Genomic DNA, 12,831 nt, shown 5'->3' with positions numbered 1-12,831 from the left:
GGTCGAGGGGGATGTTGTTCAGTTTAAAAAGGACTATCACTCCTCTCAACAGCCTAATGGAGTTAGGGACTACCTGGCCGAGCGGAATGCGAAAATAATTACAAATTTGTAAGAAGAACTTGTGGGATGGAAAACGTAGCCCGGCCAAAAATTAGTCTCGGAAGAAAAGAACGGTGCCAGGCGGCGGTTCATGAGGCCGATCGGCTGGTGTGGCTAACACTATTTGGTGGTCGGTCGGCAGATCATAGGTTCGAGTGAGGCGCAAGGCGTCCTCCTCGTCGAACCGGCTTTCCATGGTCGAATACCAAAGACCCAGAGCACCGCCGGTCGGCTGTGAGGTATTGGTCATGGTATAAGGCTAGGGATGGACGCGCGATGGAAGGAGGGAGAAATAAAAACAGGGAAAGAATGATAGATGATGAAAGAAATAGCTAATAGAGAGAAAAAAAGGAGAGGCATCAAGGAAAAGGAATCCTTACGGGCAAAGAAGATGATCGAAGGGGGCTGTAGAGTCGTCGGAGAGCTGAAACGCAAGGTCGCCGGAAAAAAGGAACGGAGGGATGGCTGGAGACGATAAGGTCAAAATGCGGCGAAGAGCTGGAGTCGGAGCTTTATAAGGGCGGCCACTATTAATTTCAGTCGTCCGATCCAGGTCGCCGATATCAAGGTCGTCATCCAACCGTTCATTTCAAACGGCGGATGTCCCATCGAAAGTGACGTCACCGCCATACTCTGACAAACGCACGATCGCCACGTGTCAACAGAAGACCGGTCGCATTTAATGAGCGCCTCTTACCGTGCGCAGCGCACGTGATGGGTAGTAGGGGAGAGCATCGGACATGGATTCCAAGAGAACACAAGGCACGGACAAGATACTGCCGAACGGATGAGCATCCCTATGCATGGCCGAGCGGCCTAATGTAGTGATCATTGCTCAGTCAGATCGGCAGTCCAGTCAGTCGAACTTCGCCTCCTTCGACTAGACTCGAGGGGAAGGCAAGTGATCCGGTGGTAAGAGCCCGGGACCCTCTAATGAGGGGTCAACGCCACGTGGAGGTCAAAGGGCCAGGTGGTCCGTCGAAGAAGGGTGAGCCGACCGGACTCATGAGAAAAGAGCAGGCCGATTGGTCTGCCAGTAAACATCCGATAGTAAAAGGCGCCCTGACAGGGATCGGGGTTCCGACGCTCAATGAAACAGTAAATAATGACCGAGCGGAAGGCCTAAGAGAAGGCAGGACGTAATGGGCGCGCCGCCCGGCCGGATGGCCATCCGGACGTCCTGGCCGGCGGTGGCCGGCGGTGGGTAAATAGGGACAGGAACATCTGCTGACAGCCGTCAAGTCGTATGGCTAGGCCATACTCCTAGTCTGACAACGGGGTGTCCTGTTGTCCCATCGAAGGCGCGATGGGATTGTTGCAGTATGGCGTTAGGTAAGCTTTCTGAAAAACACATACCGAGGTATGGGCTGCGGACACGTACGCGCCTCGGTGAGCGTGTAGAAACTCTTTCACCGCTCTATATAAGGAGTCGCAGACTTCGCCGGAGGTACGCGTTCAAGACCTTTGGAGCCACTCTTTTCACTGCTTGCTTGCCTGACTTGAGCGTCGGAGGGTTGCCGCCGGGAACCCCTTCCCGCCCCGACTTCTGTGCAGGTTCACCGGAGCTTCGTGAGACTAGCCGGAGATCTACATCGGCGACCCGGAGAGCACCACGTACTCAGCGTCCGTTGATTCAGCATTCGGACAGGATCACTTTATTTTAGTCTTGTTTTGGATTTTACATATGGATATTGTATGGAATCCTTCCGTTTGATGGACTTTTGGTATGATTTGGATTTTATTCTACTACATGCCTGCCTGGACGGCAGAAGAGGTGAGTTCGTCGGATTTGAGCTTTACGAGTGTAGTTGAGTAGGGTGGATTTCGAGTCAGAGTACTATTGTTTGTGATTACTATTATTAACTGCGTGGTTGTGACAACCAGACGCTGAATATCTATATAAACTGCGTGGTGATTGTTTTTTTATTTATTGTTATAATTCCAGCCGCCTGTGGCTGAGGTATACGTGTTATGTAGAAGTTTCAGATTGTCTGCTGTACAGGGGAGATGCTGCTGAAATTTGTTCAGACAGGGACTCCTCTGGGGCGTGACATAATACGAAAAAGAAATGAGTTGATATTTAAAACATCGCAGATATATATAAAACCTACTCAAAGAAACAAAACCTTCGCAACAGAAAAAACGTGGGTGGCATACCCCAAAACTTGATATTAAAATCCACGAACGCAAGAACTTGTTGGTTGCTACTCGGAAAACCTAATGGTTCCACTGTACAAAAATTTTGTACAAAGGTCTGAACCTTTTCCTAGCTACCATGTGTTCTTTTAAATTAAACTTAGATCGCCTGCGGAACTTAACACGTTTGATCCAAAGTTTAATCTATTTGTTCTTTTAGGTTTAGACTTGGATCTCCTGCGGAACTTAAAACTTTTCGATCCAAATCACCTAGGTTAATAATTCTATTAAATATTAATTTCCAAAATTGGCTTCCAGTTCTGACGTGGCGAGGCACATGACCTTCTTGGATATGGGAGCAACCACCACCGACTAGACAAAACCTTTTAAGGAAAACTAATATTTAATTTCCTTAAATAACTTTAGGTCAATCGAACAAAACAATCAAATCACAAGGAAAAAGAAAAACAAAAGAACACAACATCAAAAATAAATTCGAAATACTAGAATCACATGTCTCTTGTATTTTGTATTATTTCCAAAAATAACTAGTATGATGCGGAAAGGAAAAATACTAGTTATACCTTTTAGAAAAACCTCTTGATCTTCTACCGTATTTCTCTTCTAACCTCGGACGTTGTGTGGGCAACGATCTTCCAAGATGAGGACCACCTAGCACCTTCTTCTTCTTCCTTCAAGTTTCGGCCAAGCACCAAAATCCAAGGATGAAGAACTTTTTCCACCAACTAAGCTCCAAGGGATGCACGCTTTCTCTCCTTCTTCTTCTTCTTCTCCAAGTAGTATCCGGCCACCATAAGAGCTCCAAGCAAAGTAGGGTTTCGGCCACCACAAAGAGGAAGAAAGAGAGAGAGGATGGCCGACCACAACACCAAGGAAAAAGAGGGAGAGAATAATAGAAGTTGTGTCTCTTGAAGGCACCCCAACCCCCTCTTTTATATTCCTTAGCTTTGGTAAATAAGGAATTTTAATTACAATAAAATTTCCTTAACTTTCCTTGATAACAATTAATTAAGAAAAATTAAATAAAATTTCCTAATCAATTGTATATGGCCGACCACCTCATGGAGAGCAAATAAGATAATTTCAATCAACAATTAAAAATTCCTTATTTGTCTTCGGAAATTTTAAAAAATAAAATTTCTCTTTAAAATCTCTTCATGGTTGATAAAAAGAAATTTCTATAATTTTAATTTTTCTACATGTGAATAATTTATAAAGAAGAAAAATAAAATATCTTTCCAATCTACAAATAAGGAAAGAGATTTAATCTCTTTCTTTTAATTTTTTGTAGATCCTTTTAAAAGAGATATTTTAATTTTAAATCTCTCCAATAAATTATATTTTTCACATAAGAAAAATTTAAAATTAAAATTCTTTTTAATTTAATGGGGGCCGGCCACCTAAGCTTGGGTTCAAGCTAGGGCCGACCTAGCTTGGCCGGCCCTAGCTTGAACCACAAGCTAGCTTGGCCGGCCCCTACATCATGGGTACGAAGGTGGGTATAGGTGGGTATAGTACTCTATAAATAAGAGGTTACGATAGGGACCGAGAGGAGGAATTGGTTTTGGTCTCCCGATAAAATTAAGCATCCTGTGTTCGCCCCGAACACACAACTTAATTTTATCAATAATAATTCATTCCACTAGAGAACTATTATTGAACTACCGCATCAATCCCAAATTACATTTTTGGGTTCCTTCTTATTATGAGTGTGTTAGTCTCCCTGTGTTTAAGATGTCGAATGTCCACTAATTAAGTGAGTTACCGACAACTCATTTAATTAATATCTTAATCCAAGAATAGTACCACTCAACCTTATCGTCATGTCGGACACAGTTTCCTTCTATAATCAACAACACACACTATAAGTGATATCATTTCCCAACTTATCGGGCTTATTGATTTATCGAACTAAATCTCACCCATTGTTAAATTAAAGAAATAAATATCAAATATATGTGCTTGTTATTATATTAGGATTAAGAGCACACACTTCCATAATAACTGAGGTTTTTGCTCCTTTATAAAGTCAGTATAAAAGAAACGACCTCTAATGGTCCTACTCAATACACTCTAAGTGCACTAGTGTAATTATATAGTCAAGATAAACTAATTCCTAATTACACTACGACCTTCCAATGGTTTGTTCCTTTCTATTTTGGTCGTGAGCTACTGTTTATAATTTATAAGGTACTGATAACATCATCTTCTGTATGTGGCACCACATAATATGTTATCTACAATATAAATTAATTGAACAACTACAACTAAATGTAGACAATTTGACCAAATGTGATTCTTTATTCAAAATAAATGTTTACAAAAGCTTAGGCTTTCAGTATACACTCTAACAATCTCCTACTTATACTAACGACTAAGCTGCCATATCTTTTGCCATACATCTGATTCTCATTCCCTCCACATGCCGATCGAAATCTTTTGCTGGAAGGGCCTTAGTGAAAGGATCTGTCAGGTTATCTGCTGATACAATCTTGGCGATGACAACTTCTCCTCGCTTCACGATACTCGTATCAGGTGGTACTTGCGCTCTATATGTTTACTTGCCTTATGGGCTCGTGGTTCCTTTGAGTTTGCAACTGCACCGCTATTATCACAATAAATTGTGATGATTTTGGGCAAACCAGGAATCACATCTAAGTCCATTAGAAAATTCCTGAGCCATACTGCTTCTTTAGTCGCCTCAAAGGTTGCTACATACTCAGCTTCCATGGTTGAGTCCGAAACGCATTTCTGCTTAACACTCCTCCATGCAATGGCTCCACCTCCCAAAGTAAACACATAGCCTGATGTAGACTTACTGTTGTCCCTATCTGATTGGAAATCTGAATCCGTGTAACTCACAGGGAGCAAATCGTATGCTTGGTAAACTAGCATATAATCTCTATTCCTTCTCAGGTACTTTAATATATGCTTTACCGCAGTCCAATGTCCTTGTCCAGGGTTAATATGATATCTGCTAACCATGCCCACGACAAAACAGATATCAGGTCTCGTACATAGCATTGCATACATTAGGCTTCCTACAGCTGAAGCATAAGGAATTGCTTTCATGTCCTCTATCTCCTTTGATGTCTTCGGAGACATCTCTTTAGATAGAGCTACTCTATGCCTAAAAGGTAAGAAACCTTTCTTGGAATCCTGCATGCTAAAACGAGGAAGGATTGTATCTATATATGAAGCTTGGGACATACACAACATTCTTTTCTTGCGATCCCTTATAACTTTGATCCCAAGAATGTGTGCACAATCTCCTAAGTCCTTCATATCAAATTGTTTGGACAACCATACCCTTACATTCGATAATACCTTGACATTGTTGTCAATTAACAAAATATCATCTACGTATAGTACAAGAAATACCACCACGTTTCCGTTACACTTCTTGTATACACAAGACTCATCCGGACACTGAATAAATCTATATGACTGGATTACTTCATTAAACCGGATGTTCCAAGACCTTGAAGCTTGCTTTAGTCCATAAATGGACCGATTAAGCTTGCACACTAGATGCTCTTTGCCTTTTTCAATAAACCCTTCTAGTTGCTTTATATGGATGTTCTCTTCAAGACTTCCATTAAGGAAATTTGTCTTGACATCCATTTGCCAAATCTCATAATCCATATGAGCAGTAATGGATAAGAGTATCCGGATAGACTTAAGCATGGCTACCGGTGAAAAGGTCTCCTCATAGTCGATTCCCTCTTTCTGAGTGTACCCTTTCGCAACAAGCCTAGCTTTGAAGGTTTCTACCTTCCCGTTTGTCCCTCTTTTCCTTTTGTAGATCCACTTGCATCCAACGGCTTTTACACCATCAGGTGGTTCTACAAGCTCCCAGACCTTATTAGAGTACATAGACTCTATTTCAGAATTCATTGCCTTTTGCCAAGATATTGCATCTATATCTTGGAGTGCTTTATCATATGTTCGGGGATTAGGTTCACGTTTACCCGGGATCAAGTCCGAAGACTCTCCCAAAAACATGAACCTTTCAGGCTACCTTACAACTCTCCCACTACGACGAGGCACTGTCTGTGGTTATGTATCATGTGTGACACGTGTTGCAGTCTCTTGTGGTACTTCATCTTGTACTGTTGGTACTGAAGTAGATGTGCCCTCTCTAAGTTCTTCTAAAACAACTTTGCTACTAGGCTTGTGATCAATTATATAGTCTTCTTCTAAAAACTGGGCATTGGTGCTAACAATGACCTTCTGGTCTTTAGGACTATAAAATAAACCACCTTTCATTCCTCTGGGATACCCCACAAACACGCGAACTTCTGTACGAGATTCTAACTTATCAACATCTGGTTTCAGCACATGTGCTGGACTACCCCAAATCCGAATATGTCTTAGACTGGGCTTTCGCCCATTCCACAATTCTATGGGAGTAGAAGAAACTGATTTAGAAGGTACTAAGTTCAAAATGTACACTGCTGTTTCCAGAGCGTATCCCCAAAATGAATTTGATAATTCTGAATAACTCATCATCGATCTAACCATTTCCATAAGAGTCCTATTCCTTCGTTCTGCCACACCATTCTGTTGGAGTGTACCAGGTGCAGACAGTTGAGATTGAATCCTGGTCTCTGATAAGTAATTCCTAAACTCTCCTAAGAGGTATTCGCCACCACGATCAGACCGTAGTGTCTTGATACTTTTACCTAGTCGTTTCTCCACATCAGCCTTGTACTCTTTGAACTTATCAAAGCACTCGGACTTGTGGCGCATTAGGTAAATGTATCCGTATCTTGAATAATCGTCTATAAAAGAGACAAAATATTCAAAACCACCTCTTGCCCGGACAGACATAGGACCACACAAATCAGAATGAATTAATTATAACACTTCTTTGGCTCTATACCCCTTGGCCTTAAAAGGCCTCTTGGTCATTTTACCTTCCAAGCAAGATTCACAAGTCGAAAAATTTTCCAACTCTAATGAACCCAGAAGTCCATCGGCTATAAGCCTCTGAATCCTACTTAAGTTAATATGACCAAGCCTTAGATGCCAAAGATATGCTTGGTTCATTTCCGAAGGTTCTTTTCTCTTATTTGAATTAGAAGATGAGTTATAAATTTTCATGTTTTGCTTTGTGGGAAAAATTGGATTCAAAGTATACAAATTGCCAACTAATACACCAGAATAGATAATCACTTTATTTCTCTTAATAACTACATCATTACTAAAAGAAACTGAATATTCATCCAAAAATAATTTAGAAACTGAAATTAAATTCTTTCTAAAACTGGGTACATAAAGACAATTTCTTAAAACCAAATTTCTATTCCTATTAAAAGATAAGTAGAGGTCTCCCACTGCAACAACCGCCACCTTAGTAGCATTGCCCATGTAGATGGTAATCTCTCCTTCAGTTAGTCGTCGGGTTTCCTGGAACCCCTGCAAGGAATTGCAGACATGATTAGTGGCTCCCGTATCTACACACCAGGTGCTGGTAGATAACACCGCTAAACATGTTTCAACAACTAGAGCATGAGATATACCTTTGTTGTTCTGATTCCTACGAGGACAGTCCGCCTTCCAATGCCCTGACTGCTTGCAGATGAAGCACTTGCCCTTTGACTTCTTCATTCCAGCTTTAGGTCCTGTACTATAAGATTTATTCACTTTCTTTGCTGAACCAACTTGTTTCTTCTTCTTCTTTCCTTTCTGTTTAGAAGTAGAATCATTTTCAGCATAGTGAATATGAGAATTGTGACGAAACAAACCTTCTGCTGCCTGAAGTTCTGTCAGTAGTTCCACCAATGAATATACCCTTTTGTTCATATTATAATTCAGGCGAAATTACTCAAAACTTCTAGGTAGTGTTTGGAGGATCATATCGATCTGGGTTTCCCCATCAATTTCTCCTCCAAGGATCTGTATTTCGTTCAGATAAGCCATCATCTAGGATATGATCCCTCATAGGAGTACCCTCTTGCATGATGGCTGTCATTATCTTTCTCATGGCTTCTTGTCTAGAAGCCCGATCCTGATGACCAAAGAGTTCCTTGAGATTGTTCATAATATCATAAGCTGTTGGTAAATCTTGATGCTGATGTTGCAATACATTTGACATTGAAGCCAAAATATAGCACCGCTCCATCTTATCTGCCTTTACCCATTTCTTATGATATTCAATCTCCTCTTGGGTAGATTCACCAGTGGGTGCATCAGGACAAGGCTCAGTCAGTACAAACTTATAGCTTTCAGCAGTAAGAACAATGTCCAGGTTCCTTTTCCAATCTATGTAGTTAGGACCAGTAAGTCTATTCTATTGTAGTATGATGGACAGTGGGTTGAAAGTCATCCTAAGAATCACAAATAACTTTTGGTCAGAACTCTAAATTTAGAATAATATTGATTCCTCAAACAATACTATTTTAAATTAACCAACACCTCAAAACACCGTGAATTTTGTATGCCACGATAGTGTGGACGTATACAAATTCAACATTTGTAAAAGGAGGGTTTTAACCCATTAATTTTATAATCTTGTCAACCTAACTTTTTGATAAATAAAATTAATAATTGGTATCCTTTGGTCACACAAATAATAGCAGTGACTCCGATGGGGAGGATACTATTAGTTGTGCCTAAGTGTATACCATTACTTGACACTAAGTCCATTAATAAGATTGTGCCCCTTCCGATGGGGAAGATCACACGCTCTTAATTAACTTCCTATAGTCATCCCAAATGGAAGTTTGTTCTAGTGATCCACAAACAAGCTCATCCGATATGGAGGAAGGCACTCAGAGCCAACGCGCAAGTTTGTTTGCATCACTTACAAACCAGTAATGGAGACCATGGAATTTATTTAAAATCCCTCTCCCACTTAGTTATTTATAAATGAGGAATTTTAACTATGCTAGCCTACTAAACATGTATACTAACATACACACACATCACAATATAAAAGCAATAAATAGAAAATCTAATTTTCAACTATTATGGCTTTTATCTATGGTTGTCCTCTGTGTGTTGTCATTCCAAGCTGCTGCCATATTTGGCCACCGCCACCGAGTCTTGCTGTCACATCCATCTTGCTCCTTGTTCCGCTGCGCCTCTGGTCCTTAAAAGGTTCCATGCCTTGCAAGATTTGATCCGCGACACAAATAGAATTTTACATTTTTCGATCCTATATTCCTCGAAGGAATGTACATGTAAACTAGATCGAACATAAAATAAAAATTTACATCCATCGATCCTATATTCCATAAAAGGAATATATATGTAACTAGATCAAAAATAAAATCCTAATAAAACTAAATACAGCTCTTGCTGTATTTTACAATACAATCATGCACACACATATAAATGCCCTTGACATGTCCAAGGGTCCAATCACACACATAATAACTAAAAGCCATAATAGTTGGATCCTGCATCCACAAAGTTAGCACATCCTACTATTATCCTACCTAAATTATGTATGACATGTGTGTTAGGATCGATGGTCGCGGCTAGAGAGGGGGGTGTGAATAGCCGACCCCAAATCTTCGCGTTTCTTTCTACAAATTAGGGTTAGCGCAGCGGAAAATAAAAACAAGAAACGAAAACAAGAAGATCAAACCTCAATGCGTCGATGTAACGAGGTTCGGAGATAAACTCCTACTCCTCGGCGTGTCCGTAAGGTGGACGAGCCCCATCAATCCGTCGGTGGATGAGTCCCCGGAGAACCGGCTAATAAATACTCCTTGTGGGTGGAGAAACCTCGCCACAATCTCTTTGCAACAGCAATAAGGAGTACAACAGTAGAGAAAGCAAACAAGAACAATCGAAATGTAAAACCCTTTGCTTGCCTTCTCATTGCCGACTGGAATCCTGATGAAGCAGCAACTTCTCGGATCCAAGCTCAGCTAGAAAACCAGCAGGAAGCTCACCCAAAGCTTCGGCAGCAAAAGCTCAGCAGAACTCAGCAGGAAGAAGAAGAAGGAAGAAGTTGTACAGGCCCTCGAACTCCTTTTATAACCTGCGAAGAAGACACAGAAGAAACTAGCCGTTGCTACGCAACGGCTAGGATGTGGACCGATCAGGCTTCATCCTGATCGGTCCACAAGGGTCCTGATCGGTCACAAGACCGATCAGGCCCTTCCCTGATCGGTCATGGACCGATCAGGTCCTTCCCTGATCGGTCCCATGACCGATCATGCCCTTTCCCTCCTTTTGATCGTCTCCTTCTGATCGATCACTGATCGGTCTGCTGATCGATCACTGATCGGTCTGCTGACCGATCAGATAAGAAACAGAATGCTTCTGTTTGGTTACTGATCGGTCACCAGACCGATCAGATAACCCAGCGTATCACTGGATCGGTCACCAGACCGATCCAGGTTTAGAGCTCCCAGCCCTAAACCCTACTTGGTCCTGAGAACGAGCTATCGAGCCCTCTCTGACTTCGTCCGGTCCAGAGAACGAGCTACCGAGCCCTCTCTGACCACAGTCCAGAGAACGAGCTACCGAGCCCTCTCTGACCACAGTCTGGAGAACGAGCTACCGAGCCCTCTCCATCTTGGTCTTCTCCGTGCCAAGTCTCCATACTTGGACTTTTCACCAGATATCTGGTCAACCTTGACCCATCTGGATTTCCCTTGCCTGGCTTTACTCACCAGGACTTCCAAACTGCCTAGCTTCACTCACTAGGTCTTTCCGATCCCCTGCCTGGCTTCACTCACCAGGACTTCCAAACTGCCTAGCTTCACTCACCAGGACTTTCACTTTCACCTAGCTTCACTCACTAGGATTTTCACCTGGCTTCACTCACCAGGATTTCCCATCTGCCTGGCTTCACTCATCAGGACTTTCACTTTCACCTAGCTTCACTCACTAGGATTTTCACCTGGCTTTACTCACCAAGATTTCCCGAACTGCCTAACATCCCAGTTAGGACTTCCCAGTCAAGTATCCGGTCAACCTTGACCTACTTGACTTTTCTTCATCCAACCTGATCAGACCCTGATCAGTGTCTCTCCGCATGGACAACTGCACTTGCATTGTCCATGTCTACATGTCTTTCTGTATTGTCAAACATCGAAACCATGACCAAGGTTCGCTTGGTCAACTAGGTCAACCTTGACCTACTGGAAATTGCACCAACAATCTCCCCCTTTTTGATGTTTGACAATACCTTTAAGTTAGGCTAATCCAATAGCCTCAACTCTCTTCATGCCACTAGGTAATGAAGCATAAGTTACAACCTTACATTCTCCTTCTAAGAAGGCAACCTCCTTCTTAGATAATGAAGGCCTAACTTAAACCCTCCATTCTCCCCCTATTGGCACACATCAACAAACTCTCCCCCTGAAGAGTAAGTTATCGTTGTTCACAACTTCACTCGTTGTGATCAACAAACTCTCCCACTTACTCCAATGTTCTTCCTTGAACATTCTCTAGGCATTCTCCATTCTCCCCATTTTTGACACACATCAAAAAAGGAGTGAATCAAGGTCAAGAGTTTCTTCCTAATGAAAGTCTCATACCTTTCATTGAAACTCTTAATTTCCCCCTTGATACTAAGGTCAACAATTAACTTAGTGATAATCCCATATCACTCAAGTCTTTAGGAGTAAAAACTCCCCCTAAAAGTCAACTCCCCTTGACTAATAGGTAAAATTCCCCCTAAAGGTCAACTCCCCCTTGACCATTGCACCAACAATGTCTTGGAGAGTTTCAAACCTTTAGAACTCTAAAACACCACTTCCATAGCTGCAATTTCAGAGAAACAGTCGAAATTCAGCAAATTGGCACGCCCTGATCGGTCACCGGACCGATCAAGCTTCCTCTGGATCGGTCCAGTGACCGATCCACACAGACCTGGACCGATCAGGGAACCTCCTGATCGGTCCACGACTTCTGATTTCTGATTTCTGAAATTTTCTTCTCCCGAAATTCAGAAACCTCTAGAAAATCACAGAAAATTTCAAAAATTATAAAATTTTGAGGATACATTCCTCATAACATATACTATCATGGAAAAATAATTTTCGATGAAAATAACTTCCATTTTCAAATCTTGATACAAAGTTCGAAAAACTTTGAGATAGTTCAAGTTTAACTCAACTTTGTATCAACTTTCTCAATGATGAATGCTATCACTAGAAAAGCTTCATCAAAGTTTTTTTCAAATCAATTTTAAAATGATTTTAAACCATTTAATTTAGGACCACAATCTTAGGGCTAAATGTACATGACTTGTACACAATCTTTCCCTATGATCCCCAATTTCGAATTAGGCTCATCTAGGTACAAGAACTATGCACCTTGTTCCTAACTCATCATCCTAATATCTCACACACATCTAAGGTGTATCAAACACATCCAAGTCAATTTTGATGTGAGATATGGGTTTAGGTTATCTTAGGCTAAGGTCTCATGCATTTTCTAAACATCAATTTGATCTCCATATCAAATTGTGTTTTTAACCTTAGATCAATTTCATTGATTATAAATGCAAGAAATGATGACATGACATAAAATGATATCATAAATGAAAACATGTGCCAATGTCATGATGTCATGGCATAAAGTATGAAACTTAAATAAATCATGACA

Source organism: Zingiber officinale, chromosome 1A (assembly GCF_018446385.1).
Source record: "Zingiber officinale cultivar Zhangliang chromosome 1A, Zo_v1.1, whole genome shotgun sequence".
NCBI lineage: Eukaryota > Viridiplantae > Streptophyta > Magnoliopsida > Zingiberales > Zingiberaceae > Zingiber > Zingiber officinale.
The sequence above is the reverse complement of the archived record's forward strand: the minus strand, read 5'-3'. Positions refer to the sequence as shown.